The sequence below is a fragment of the Arvicanthis niloticus genome, chromosome 9, assembly GCF_011762505.2.
Source record: "Arvicanthis niloticus isolate mArvNil1 chromosome 9, mArvNil1.pat.X, whole genome shotgun sequence".
Classification (NCBI taxonomy): Eukaryota; Metazoa; Chordata; class Mammalia; order Rodentia; family Muridae; genus Arvicanthis; species Arvicanthis niloticus.
The window spans coordinates 60,611,440-60,624,939 of NC_047666.1; the positions used below are offsets into that span (position 1 = coordinate 60,611,440).

The following is a 13,500-nucleotide window of genomic DNA, read 5'->3' on the forward strand; positions in this document are numbered from 1 at the left end:
AATTACAGTTATGAAGTAGCAACAAAATAATTTCCTGGTTAAAGGTCACCACAACATAAGGAACTGCATTCACAGGTTGGAGTATTAGGAAGGATGAGAACCACTGCTCAGGAGAAGCCTAATACACATACATGTTCATGTGTGTGTGTTCATGTGTGCAGATGCAATTGCATGCACAGACATGGGCAAAGGCCAGAGGCCAACATCATCAATTGTCTTACATCTTCCATTTTGAGACAGTCTCTCAACTGAAACTGAAGCATGCTGATTGGTCCAGGTTTCCATTCCTCTCTATCCCCTTAGTGCCGCCATTACAGATGGATGCTGCCCTGCCCAGCTTTTTATGGAGGTGCTGAGATCTGAACTCTGGTCCTTGTGTCTGCATGGCAAACATTTTACTCACCAGGCCATTTCACTAGTTTTCCCTACTTTTTCTCTAACGTGCCCAAAGTCTGTTTATTAACAGATCAAGTTACAAAGATAATCTTCAGTTTATCCTTCTATAGCCCTGTGGTCTGGTCTCTCTTATCTACAAAACAAGTTGTCTTCATTCTACCTTGTGAAGATCATTTGAAGGACCATGGGAAACTATTCCTTTCTGTGAAGCATTTTCCAACACACTAGATCTCCTGAATCAGGTCCTCTGTACAGATAATGTCATATTTACAACAGAGTGATCTGGCAAGACAATTCCCTTCTTACTGATCTTGCCATAATCCCCCTTGGTAAGTACAATTACTGACTTCAGGTTAGAGCATGTCCAGGCAATGTATGGATCCATAGTCCCCAACACACTGAGCACCACAAAGGGGACAATGAAGATCTGGCAGAGAGGAGGAAGCTGCAATGCCTCGCGCTAAAACACCTCTGGTTCTGATGGCAGATGCTGAGTTCCACAGATACCTCTGAGGAATTTGCAAAGGGTGGTTCTTTATTTCACAGTGAAGAGTTAGTGAGTCTATCCTAGTCTACAGAGAGAGGACAGCCAAGGATACACAGAGAAACCCTGTTAAGAAAAGAAAGGAAGAAAGAAAGAAAGAAAGAAAGAAAGAAAGAAAGAAAGAAAGAAAGAAAAGAAAGGAAGGAAGAAAGGAAGAAAGAAAGGAAAAAGACAGCTAGACACCTCTGCTCTCTGAAGCTCCTGGATAGTGCTCAGTACCCCTCTGCCACCACAAGCACCAGCCAGGCAACAGAGCCCTTTGGCTTGGACTGACCACAGCCTCTGCCAGTCTGAGTACAGTTTCTCAGGTACAGAACAGTATTTTTCCCAATGGCATTTCTGGGATAATAACTTTAAATTGCCATAAACTACTTCAAACATAATATTTGTAAGACTCTAAGTCTAACAGCAGCAGCCAAGAACAGAGACCTAGCAGGGAAACCATAGATGCTAACTCCATTCTTGAACCTTCTTGCTCGCAAGTCACTGAGAGTAAAGACTGTCAGCTCCTCCTTATGTTCCTCATCGGAGAGAAACAAACTTTTATACGCTCAACAGCAACACATCAGGGCTGGGAGTGACAGAATACTCACCTAGCCTATGAGGTCCTGAGTTCTAGCCCCAAGAACTACAAAATAAATAAATAAATAAATAAATAAATAAATAAATAAATAAATAAAATAAAACCAAACCAGGACAGCTCTAAGGGAAAATATACAAATCTGATGTTCTCAGAATTACCCTCAATTGGGTTTTAGCATTCTTCCATCCCACTAGCCCATTCAAGACTCAAAACTGGAAGAAAAATAAAATCTAGTGAGCCTAGCATTTCAACATTCAGCCTTAGGTAAGCACAAACCACACAAGTGCCTGCAGGCGCAGAAAGGTTTATCCCAGCCTGGACTCAGCAGAACACCAAGGGGAGACTTACCCAGGACTTAAACACCGACACCAGCAGCTCCCGGTCCCACACCGGCCCCATGCGGGTCCCACCAAGTACAGTATCATCACAGACACAGGTGTGGGGAGAATCGCACCTGAGAGATGTATGAGACCAAGACTATATCCTTGAACTCAAAGATTCGCCTGCCTCTCCCTCCCTCGTGCTAGGATTAAAGGCGTGCACCACCACCTGCCTCTTCCAGATTTTCTTTCTTTCTTTCTTTGTTTTTTTTTTTTTTTTTGGTTTTTCGAGACAGGGTTTCTCTGTATAGCCTTGGCTGTCCTGGAACTCACTCTGTAGACCAGGCTGGCCTTGAACTCAGAAATCCGCCTTCTTCCAGATTTTCTAATGTACCCTTTTTGCTCTTTGATCCATGGTCTGGTGTAGACCAGACTGGCTTTGAACTGTTTATTTCCCTACTTCCAAACACTGGGATCATACATCTCTGTAGGGGTGTATTTCAGCTGGATGTGGCCTTCTTGTTGGTGCTTGGATGCTAACTAGTGATGCCAAACTTCATCCATGAAATACCAGCGAGCAGGGTGCCTTCTCTCACAATGGTGTTTTGACACAGGTGATGCATGGACATTCCTGGTTCATGACTAGAAAATGCTATCTAAAAATCCAGGTCTAATAGTGTCAGGCTAGGCAAGTGTTGTACCCCTGAGCTGGGTGTGAACTTCCCATATAACTTCCACTAACACAACCACCCCTCTTTTGTCATCTGCTATTTTCCAATCCCCTAGGCTCTGCTGATTTTTGTCTTCCAGATATTCCTCTATTTTTTTTCCAGTTGTCATCATTTGCCACCATTGACGAGGTCTTTTTTCCCCCTAGTCAACTGTCCACATGGTTGCTATGGTTGCCTACAGTGTCTTCAAAGCCTTCAGGTATTTATATGCAATCTCTATTTAGGGAAGTAGTTCGCAGCCTTCCTAATGCTGTACCCCTTTAATACAGTTCCTTATGTTGTGATGACCCCCCAGCTGTAAAATTACTTCACTGCTACTTCATAACTGTAATTTTGCTACTGTTTTGAATTGTTATCTAGATATCTCATGTGTTGGATATCTGATATGTGACCCCTGTGAAAGGGTTGCTGTATCCCCAAAGGGGCTGCTGTTTTAGAGATGGTGGTACATATTAGATGCCCAAGTCCCCAAGACACTGAAGCTGAAGGATCGCTTGAGCCCAGTTTAAAACCAACTTGAGCAACATCTAGGGTGTGTATCAAGCAAACAGCAACAAATTTAACACAACTGTAAAGTACTCTGACTGTGGGTGTTTGGGGCCAAGACCTTTGGAGATTGATAGGATGGGAAGCGTCATTGGGGTGTAGCCCCTGAACCTTGGTGGTTTCTATAAGCAGAGCTAGAGAGCAGAGAGCACTGAGATAGCCTGGCCCAGCTTCAGAACTCTCCAGGGACAAAGCCATCATCTTTTAGGGGCCTTCTGACCTTTGACATCCAGAATTCTGAGCCAAAACTGCATAATTGATAATGTAAAACCAGTGAAAAAACCAGTTCTATGGAGTCACTTCAAGTCTTAATATCACTTATATTTTCCTGTGCTCAGTTCTGACCCTGCCTTTCCCTCCAAGTCTATTCCTTGGCGTTTTTCTCTAGCAGTTCTTAGTGATTGACAGGGGAGAGCCCAGCCCACTGTAGGTGTTGCCATCCCAAGGCTGGCAGTCCTGGTTTCTGTAAGAAAGCAGGCTGAGCAAGTCAATAATGAATCTTTCTCCTCCATGGCATCTGCATCAGCGCCTGCCTCCTCCAGGTTCCTGCTCTGTTTGAGTTCCTGTTTTGACTTCCCTCAGTGATAGACGATCACCTGGAAATGTAAACTGAAATAAACGCTTTTTTCCCTATGTTGTCTTGGTCATTGTGTTTCATCACACACTAGAAACCCTACCTAAAACTCTTTTATTCGATAGAAATACTTTTCCAGATTTTTTTTTCTCTCAGGATAGGGATTCTCTCTGTAGTCTTGGCTGTCCTGGAACTCACCCTGTAGACCAAGACTATCCTTGAACTCAAAGATCTGCCTGCCTCTGCCTCCCAAGAGGAGGTGTGCACCACCACCACTACCTGGCTCTTCCAGATTTTCTTTTTCTTTCTTTCTTTCTTTCTTTCTTTCTTTCTTTTTTTTTTTTTTTTTTTTTTTTTTTTGTTGTTGTTGTTTTTTTTGTTTTTCGAGACAGGGTTTCTCTGTATAGCCTTGGCTGTCCTGGAACTCACTCTGTAGACCAGGCTGGCCTCGAACTCAGAAATCCACCTGCCTCTGCCTCCCAAGTGCTGGGATTAAAGGAGTGCGCCACCACTGCCCGGCCTCTTCCAGATTTTCTAATGTACCCTTTTTGCTCTTTGATCTAGTGTAGCCCAGACTGACTTTGAACTGTTTATTTCCCTGCTTCCAAACGCTGAGATTATAGATCTGTGCTGCCAGGCCTGGCTGATTGAATGTATCTTGGTGTGTGTCAACTATAAAACAGCATTGTAAAATGTTTTATGTGACGCTGTTTCTGTCTAAGTAGACTTTTAGAAGGGTAAGAACGGAACCCCTTAACTCTGTGGCATAAAACCAGATCTAAGGACAAGATGGTATTGCCACATGGTGAGCTGGAGAGTCTGAGTGCTGGGTGAAAAACGAGGAGGAGGAGGAGGAGGAGGAGGAGGAGGAGGAGGAGGAGGAGCAGGAGGAGGAGGAGGAGAAGGAAAAGGAAAACAATGGTAGTGCCAAAAAGTGGCCATGGGCAGCCAATTCGATTCACAATGTTCACCTGGTGCCATACCCAAGGATAAGGCCTTTGAGAAGTTCAGCATTCGGAACATTGTCGAAGCCGCTGCTGCCAGGGACCGATCTGAAGCAAGTGTCTTCGACGCTTACGCGCTTCCCAAGCTCTTCGTCGAGCTGCAGTATGGGTGAGCTGGGCCATTCATAGCAAGGTCATCAGGAATCGATCTTGTGAAGCCCGGAAGGACGGAACACCCCCACCATGATTAGATCTGCTAGCGCTGCACCACGACCTCCACCAAAGCCCGTGTAAAGAGGTGGTTTCATGCAGAAGGAAAAACACCTTGGAAAAATAAAATGGAAGTTATACTTAAAAAACAAAACAAAACTGGACCAAGGGTACAAAGAAACTTCTTTTCTTTTTTTTTTTTTTTTTTTTTACCTTTGTGTGGAGTGAGGGTGAGAAATTTTCTTTTCTTTCTTTCTTTCTTTCTTTCTTTCTTTTTTTTTTTTTTTTTTTTTTTTTTTTGTTTTTTTGAGACAGGGTTTCTCTGTGTAGTCCTGGCTGTCCTGGAACTCACTCTATAGACCAAGCTGGCCTCGAACTCAGAAATCCACCTGCCTCTGCCTCCCAAGTGCTGGGATTAAAGGCGTGTGCCACCACTGCCCGGCGGGTGAGAAGTTTTCATAACGCATAATCATTGACTTTTATGTAAGGAAAAAAAAAATCAATAAAGAATTGACCAACTTGAGTGGTGACGGCTCTGTTTTATTCTGTGTGCAGCGTGCCTGTGCATCTGTAGACAGGTTGTTCTGCTTCATCCTCTATATACTTGATAAAGCTCCCAAAGATAGACTTGATATTATCTTACAGACAGAGCAAAGTATTCTACTGTGATTTTTGTAAAGCAACCAAAAAAAAAAAAAAAAAGTATGGGAGTTTTGCATGCCGTGTCTATGGAGACCAAAAGAGGGCGCGAGATCCTCTGGGGTGAGTTACAGTTTTAAGCTGCCAGGCGGGCTCTAGGAACCAAACCTGGGTCCTCTGAAAGGGCAGCCAGCAGCGTTCTTCCCAGTCCGGTTGTGTTATTTTTCACAGCTCATGTAGATAAGCCCTCTAGCCGAGCTGAATAGATCCGGAACTCACTGCCCTTCAATCTCTCGTGATCAAAATGTACTTCTTTGTTATTTAGCATCCAGGAATCTCAGACTCCCAGGTCTCTGTCTTGGGTCTCCGACTGTTTTCATTCTGTCTTCTTCAGCTCCATTACAGGCTCACAAGGAGCTGTGCAAAAAGCCCAATCTCTTCGGTACTGTTAGAATAGAAAAACTACCAAGTGAGCACGTAAAGAAAAAAAAAAAAGTAACATACCAGTTGGGCTGAATCAATCAATCATTCAGTCAAGGGACTGACCAGGAAAGCAGGCTCCTTTCTAAAATAGATGGGTGAAGGAACTAATCTTTTAGTTAGATACTGCACTCATCATTCCCAAAATTCCAGCCCATGGTACAGCAGCTGACGGGCCACAGTCAAAGTTTGCCCAATTTTCTGAATTACTCAGACAAGTATAATTTTTGCTTTTCTATCCTTTTTTTTGAAACAAAATCTCACCATGTATATCTAGCTGGGCTGAAACTCAGTATATAGTCCAGGCTAGCATCAAACACACAAAGATTTGTCTGCCTCCTTAAGTGCTAGGAATAAAGGCATATGTTACCACACTAAATCTTTCCCAAAACTATTTACTATTATTATTGTTGTTATGTGTCTTTGTTTTTTGTTTTGTTTCCCAAGACAAGGTCTCTGCCTGTCCTGGAACTCACTATGTAGACAAGGGTAGACCAAGCTGGAACTCAAAAAGATCCACCTGCCTCTGCCACCCAAGTGCTAGGATTAAAGGTGTCTGCCACCACCACCCAGCACAAAATTTAATATTTTAAATTGTACATAGAAGCTTATACATGCCACCATGCCTGGTGCTTGCTTGTCTTTCTTTCTTTCTTTCTTTCTTTCTTTCTTTCTTTCTTTCTTTCTTTGTTTTTGTTTGTTTTTTGTTTTTCAAGACAGGGTTTCTCTGTGTAGCCCTGGCTGTCCTGGAACTCACTCTGTAGACCAGGCTGGCCTCGAACTCAGAAATCCACCTGCCTCTGCCTCCCAAGTGCTGGGATCAAAGGCGTGCGCCACTACTGCCCAGCTTGCTTGTTTTTCAAGAGTTTCTCTGTATAGTCCTGGCTGTCCTGGACTTCCTCTGTAGACCAGGCTAACCTCAAACTCTGCCTGGCTCTGCTTCCTGAGTGCTGGGATTAAAGGCATAAGCCATCGTTGCCCAGTACAGACTTTAATTTTTAAATTGTGCATAGAGACTCACACATGTCATCTCAGCACTTGGGATGTGGGCTGGGACTCAAGAGGACTGTCATGAGTATGAGGCCACCCTGGATTACACAGTGAGTTTCCAGTTGGTCTGAGCTGTAGAATGGGATCTTGTCTCATACAAACAGAACAAGCACATTTCAATATTTAAGCTGCAGGCAGAGGGGCTGGAGAGATTGCTTAGTGGTTAAAAGCACTGGTTGCTCTCCCAGAAGACCCAGGTTCAATTCCCAGCATCCACATGTTAGCTTAAAGTCACCTGTATCTTTAGTTCCAGGAGATCCAGGAACTGGCCTCTATAGGATTATATGTAGTACTGCATAGACATTCATATAGGTTAAAGACCCATATGCATAAAATAAAAATAAATCTAATTTTTAGAAAAAATTGCATGCAGTACTGTAGTTGATGCCTAATCTGCTGCCCTCAATAAACTAATATCCCTAAAAGTAATAACCCACACAGCAGCTCATGATGTGATTTCTGAAGCTCCACCCCCAAGGGAATATGATGCCCTCTTTTGTCTTCCACAGGCTGTACACACCTGTGGTGGATTGACATACATGTAGGCAGAGTCTTTATACACATAAAGTAAATGAATAACTCTTAAATTTTTTTCTGTGCATTCGCAGTAGTTCCAAGCAAATCTTCAAAGTAGTTTTTAAAAAATGTGACAGCATGAGCCAGCAAGATGACTCATTAGGAAAAGGCGATTGCCACTAAGGCAGACATCCTGAGTGAGTTCTACCCTCAGGACACATGTGGCAGGAGAGGAGAACAGATACCTATACCATTTTGCCCAGACTGGCTTGAATTCCCAGGTTTAGCTGATCCTCCAGCCTCAGCTTCCCGTGTATCTGAAGTTACAGATACAGAGCCCAAATTCCTTTTTTCATCTATAAGCCTTTGCCTTGAACACCTTCTTTCTCTCACTTTTTAAAAAATTTATCGCCAGGCAGTGGTGGCGCACACCTTTAATCCCAGCACATGGGAAGCAGAGGCAGGCAGATTTCTGAGTTCGAGGCCAGCCTGGTCTACAGAGTGAGTTCCAGGACAGCCAAGCTTATACAGAGAAACCCTGTCTCAAAAAACCAAAATAAATAAGTAAATAAATAAAAAAATGTATCTATCCATTTATTGGAGGTGGTGCTCCTGTGTGGAGGGGTTTCAGGAGTCAGTTCTTGCCTTCCCCTACGTGAGTCAGGAGGATCAAACTTGGGTCCTTAGGCTGTGTGTAGCAAGCATCCTTACCCGCACCTCACCAGCCTAAATGCTCACATCAAGACTGGAGTGCCCTGAAATACTTTGAATATGATATTTTAGCATTGCTAATGATCAGCTCTAGGATCTCACCCATCCTTCTTGAGATCCTCTCAGTTTAAGTTCTGCCCCAGCCCCTGTGTGTATTTAAATACAATGTCATCAGGGTCAGCATCTTTTATTTTAGTCTATTCCACCTAATTGGATCCAGACCAAAAAAATTAACACAGGTATTAGAGGGTTGTTTTTTTTTTTATGACCCCACCCTCACCCCATCCTCATCACTCAACTCCTAAAGAAAACTATATTCTTCCGGGTTGGAGAGATGGTTCAGAGGTTAAGAGCACTGGCTGTTCTTCCACAGGTCCTGAGTTAAGTTCTCAGCAAACACATGGTGGCTCACAACCACCTATAATCAGATCTGGTACTCTCTTCTAGCCTGCTGTATATACAATAAATAAATAAATCTTAACTAAATAAATAACCTATGTTCTTCCTCTAATGGTTCTCAGCCTGTGGGTCGAGATGCTGCATTTCAGATGTTTCCCTTATAATTCATAACAGTAGAAAAATTTCAGTTATGAAGTAGCAACAGAATATTTTTATGGTTGGAGAAGGGTCACCACAATATAAGGAACCGTATTAAAGGGTCACAGCATTAGGAAGGGTGAGAAGCATTGCCCTAATACCTACAGAATAAGTAAGAAGCTTATGAATTCTTCTAGACTAGTCCAGAACAATCTGATGCTTGCTGGAGTTTGGTATGTCCTTCTTGGTATTCCTCCCAGACCTGGAAGCTACACCTACTAAGTAAAACATCCATGTTTACTGAAGGTCAAAGATACCCAGAAGGCAAGGTGGGAATGACACTCCTTGAAAGAAAGGTTTTACCTGGGGCATAGGGTGCTTTGTTTTGAGTTGTTGGGGGATGGATTTTGTTGTTGTTGATGTTGTTTTGTTTATTTGAAACGAGGTCTTTTGTGTTAGAGGCTGAGTGAATAAGAATAAGAAATAATGAATAAGAAATAATGAATAAGAAATGAGTGAATAAGAACTTTTAAAGAGTGATGCAGAGATGCCTCGGTGGTTAGAGGAATGACTGGCTGCTCTTCCAGAGGTCGAGTTCAGTTCCCAGCAACCATATGGTGGCTCACAACCATTTGTAAATGGATCTGATGCCCTCTTCTGGTGTGTCTACAGTGTATTTGTATACATAAAATTAAAAAAAATAAATAAATAAATGAAGCCCGGCAGTGGTGGCACACGCCTTTAATCCCAGCACATGGGAAGCAGAGGCAGGCAGATTTCTGAGTTCGAGGCCAGCCTGGTCTACAGAGTGAGTTCCCAGAACAGCCAGGGCTACACAGAGAAACCCTGTCTGGAAATACCCCCCCCCCCCCCCAAAAAAAAAAGTACAACATCTGTAGCCCTCAGAGAAATACAATTATAACCAATTTTACGTGTCATCTCAGAATGGCTATGGTCAAAAAAATAAATGACAGACCTGTGAGGTGGCTTATGGAGTAAAGGTACTTTCCAAGAAGTCCAGTGTCATGAGCTCAGTCCCTAGGATTCATGTGGTAGGGTGGTAGGGAGGGAAGGAGGGAGAGAGGGAGGGAAGGAGAGAGGGAGAGAGAAGGAAAGAGAGCAAGTACTGAAGACAGCTCTCTTTCACACAATACACACACCATACACAGCTTTAAAAGGTTCCATTTAAAAAAAAACATTTACTTACTTATTTTTATGCGTATGGGTATTTTGTCTACATGTATTCACTTACCCAGGGATATGCCTGATACCTGATGTCTTCAGAGAAGGATGTCATATTCCTTGGAACTGGAATTACATACAACTGTAAACTCCCATGTGGATAGTTGGAATGGAATCGAACCCTGGTCTCCTAAAAAAGCAGTGCCCTTAAAATCTGAGGCATCTCTCCAGACCATATATTTATAATACATATTATATATGATTATATATTTTTATCTACTTAGATAAAATGTTTTAGTTCATATATTAAATTATTTTATAGTATTATAATATACATTATAAAATATATTATAATTACATACAATTATATATAATAAATTACAAATATATTTTTAATTAAAAATAAAGCCAGGTGGTAGTGGCTAGGGACTGAGAGGTCTCTGACCACTGCTTCAGGCCAGCATATGGAGGCTAGCATCCCTTGATTCAAAGCCAGTTTGAACACCATTTTCTATGGACCTACATGCACCTGTGTTCAAATTACTATCTATTCCGGTCACTGTGGGCACCTTTGTCCTGTTGTCTTCAGTCATCTGGATCAGGGACAGGAACACTTAGTACTTCTGAATAAGCCCCACAAAATTCCTCCATTGTGTGGTGCTCCCTATCCCATCCAGACACACCTGACACCCCAGCATTCCTCTACTTCCTCACACCCTTCCCCCACTCCTCATCCAGCTGGCTCACCCCGCCCCCCAACCCCCACTCCCAGCGCTGTCTAGGAGTTTGCTGCTTGTGGTAATCTTGTCCTGGAGGTACTTTGTACTGTCTCACTTTAGGGCCATCTTTACATTTTCTTTCCTTTCTTCTTGCTTTCGTCTCCCCTGCTGCCCACTCTCGTACCCTCTTTTCTTTTTCTTCCTTTTTTTTTTTTTTTTTTTTTTTTTTTGGTTAGTGTTGCAGTTTCTTTGATTTTTATTTTGTTTTGTTTTTAAGACAGCGTCTCATATATAGTACAGGCTGCCCTCAGATTACTAACCTTACAGCTCAGATTACTAATTTTACACTACTACACAAAGCTAGAAATTCTTGAAAGACAAATTTCTAAACTGTACTGCCCTGGGGGTTTGAATCCCTCAAATCTCTTGACTCCACCCCCAGACTGTCTGATTTGTAGGCCTGAGGTAACTAAGCCTCTCCCAACAATCTGCACTTCTGAGGTGTATTTTAAACAGCATAGCTCCAGGCTAGGGCTTCAAGGGGTTGTTATTTTCACATTTAGCTGAAACTAAACATGAATGGCCAGTGCTAAGGGACCGTGGAGGAAGAGGGGTACCTAATTCCCTGGGAGAGGTGACTGGGGCTGGATGTGTTAGCATATGCCTGTAATCCCAGTATTTGAGAAATAGAGGCAGGAAGAACATGAGTTCAAGGCCACCCTGGGTTTTAAAAGATCCTGTATAAGAACCTGAGAAGTTTCAGGACAGAATCAAAGCCCAGACTGTGTCTTGAAGATGAAAATATTCAAGAAAAAAGCATTTTTCTGGCTCAACAGCTGGGAGGGCTTGCTGTACTTCACAGGGCTGAAAAAGAAACTATCCACTGTGGCTGACATTTGTAATCTCAGCACTCTGGAGGCAGAGTCAGGAGAGCCTACAAATCCTAGCACAGCCAGAGATGCTTTGAGAGAAAAGAAACAGAAAATGGGCATGGACCTGGAGAGATGGCTCAGAGATTAAGAGCATCAACTGCTCTCCCAGAGGTCCAGGGCTTGACTCTCAACATCCACTTGGCAGCAGCTCAGAAGGCAACCTAGTCCCAGGTGTCCTATGTCCTCTTCTGGCCTCTGAAGGCACCAGACACTGTACACAGTGATGTACAGACATACATGCAAGCAAAACATCCTTATATATGGATGTACATACAATATAAATTTAAATTTTATAGCCATATATATTATACCCACACAGAGATAAATATATGGCTATAAATTTCAAAAACTAGGCAGGAAATGTATTTCTTTGGTAGACTTGGCTAGTATGCTGAAAGCACCACAATAGGACCCAGTGGTAGATGGTTATAATTCCAGCACTTGGGAGGTGGCGGCAGGAGGACCAAAGGTTCAAGGCCATCCTTTGCAATCTCCCAAATCCAAGGCTGGGCTGGAGGAGTCCTTGAGGTTTTATTTCAATTTTAAAGACTGGAGGGTGGAGTGGCATACACACCTTATGCCAGAACGCCAGAGGCAGAGGCAGGCTAATCTCCATGAGTTCAAGGCCAACCTGATTTACAGATAGAGTTCCAGATGGTAGGGGGCTACACAGAGAAGCCCCCTTAGGGGCAGGCAGGAAGGGAGAGAGGGAAGGGAGTTGAGAAAAGGAAGAAGAGTTAAATGGAGAGAGCAGACCACAGGATGCCCTCTGTACCACTCTGTGTAATCTAAGGTTACGTTAGTGTTAGTAGAGTCTAAAAGGCAGCATAATAAAGTGAGGTAGCTAGCTCACCCTGGTGCACAGCCATCAAACCTACAAAGATCCTGTAGACTCCTGAGAGAGCCGGGCAAGAGATGACAGATGGTTGGGCATGGTAGGCATACCTTTAAGCCCAGCACTCTGGAGACATTGGCAGGTGGATCTCTATGAGGTCAAGACTAACCTGATCTACACAGCCAAGGCTATATAGTTTCAAAACAGACAGACAGACAGACAGACAGACAGACAGACAGACAGACAGAGGGGTTGTCTGCTCAGGGTTCAGAAGAGTAAAACTGAACAATTTGGGGCCTCACTTCAGAAAGGCAAGAAAATGAAAGAGTCAGAATGTGTGTTTGAAAGCCCAGTGCAGTGTCACATGTCTCTGCCTGTAATTCTGGCATTTAGGAGGTAAAGGCAGGAGAATCACAGAAATTAAAAGCCCGAATTAAAAACATATGGAGTTCACAGGTCACCACCACCTTTAAAAAACAAAATCAGTGTCTTGGGAGATGGCTAAACAGGTAAAGCAATGCTGTTCCGATGCTGGCTCTGAGTTCAAATCCTCAACCCCCACATGAAGACCAAGTGGAGGGGCTAGAGAGACGTCTCAGACGTCAAGAGCACTAGCTGATCTTCTTGGACCCAGGTTCAATTCCCAGAACCCACTTGTTGGTTCACAATCATCTTGTAACTCCAGTCCCAAGAGATCTGATGCCTTCTTCTGGCTTCTGTATCACATTGGTACATTGTTATATATTCAGGAAAAAACATATACATTAATAATAATTATAGTAATAATAATAACCCAGCTAAGTAAGTGGAGCTGAGGGTCATGATGCAGACCTGTGATCTTAGCACTTGACAGATGGAGGAAAGATCCTAAGTTCAAGGCTGTCTTTGACTTCATAACCAGTACTTTGAGACAGGAGACCTATCCAAAGAAAAAATTATGTGTCAAATAAAGAATATTTAAGGAGCCAGGCAGTGGTGGCACACGCCTTTAATCCCAGCACTTGGGAGGCAGAGGCAGGTGGATTTCTGAGTTCGAGGCCAGCCTGATCTA

At 43.1% G+C, this 13,500-nt stretch overlaps 1 pseudogene; it reads left to right on the forward strand.

Moving 5' to 3' along the window:
- The first annotated feature begins 1,920 nt into the window (after positions 1–1,920).
- On the forward strand, positions 1,921–4,932 carry LOC117715742 (small ribosomal subunit protein eS26 pseudogene; annotated as a pseudogene).
- Positions 4,933–13,500: the final 8,568 nt, after the last annotated feature.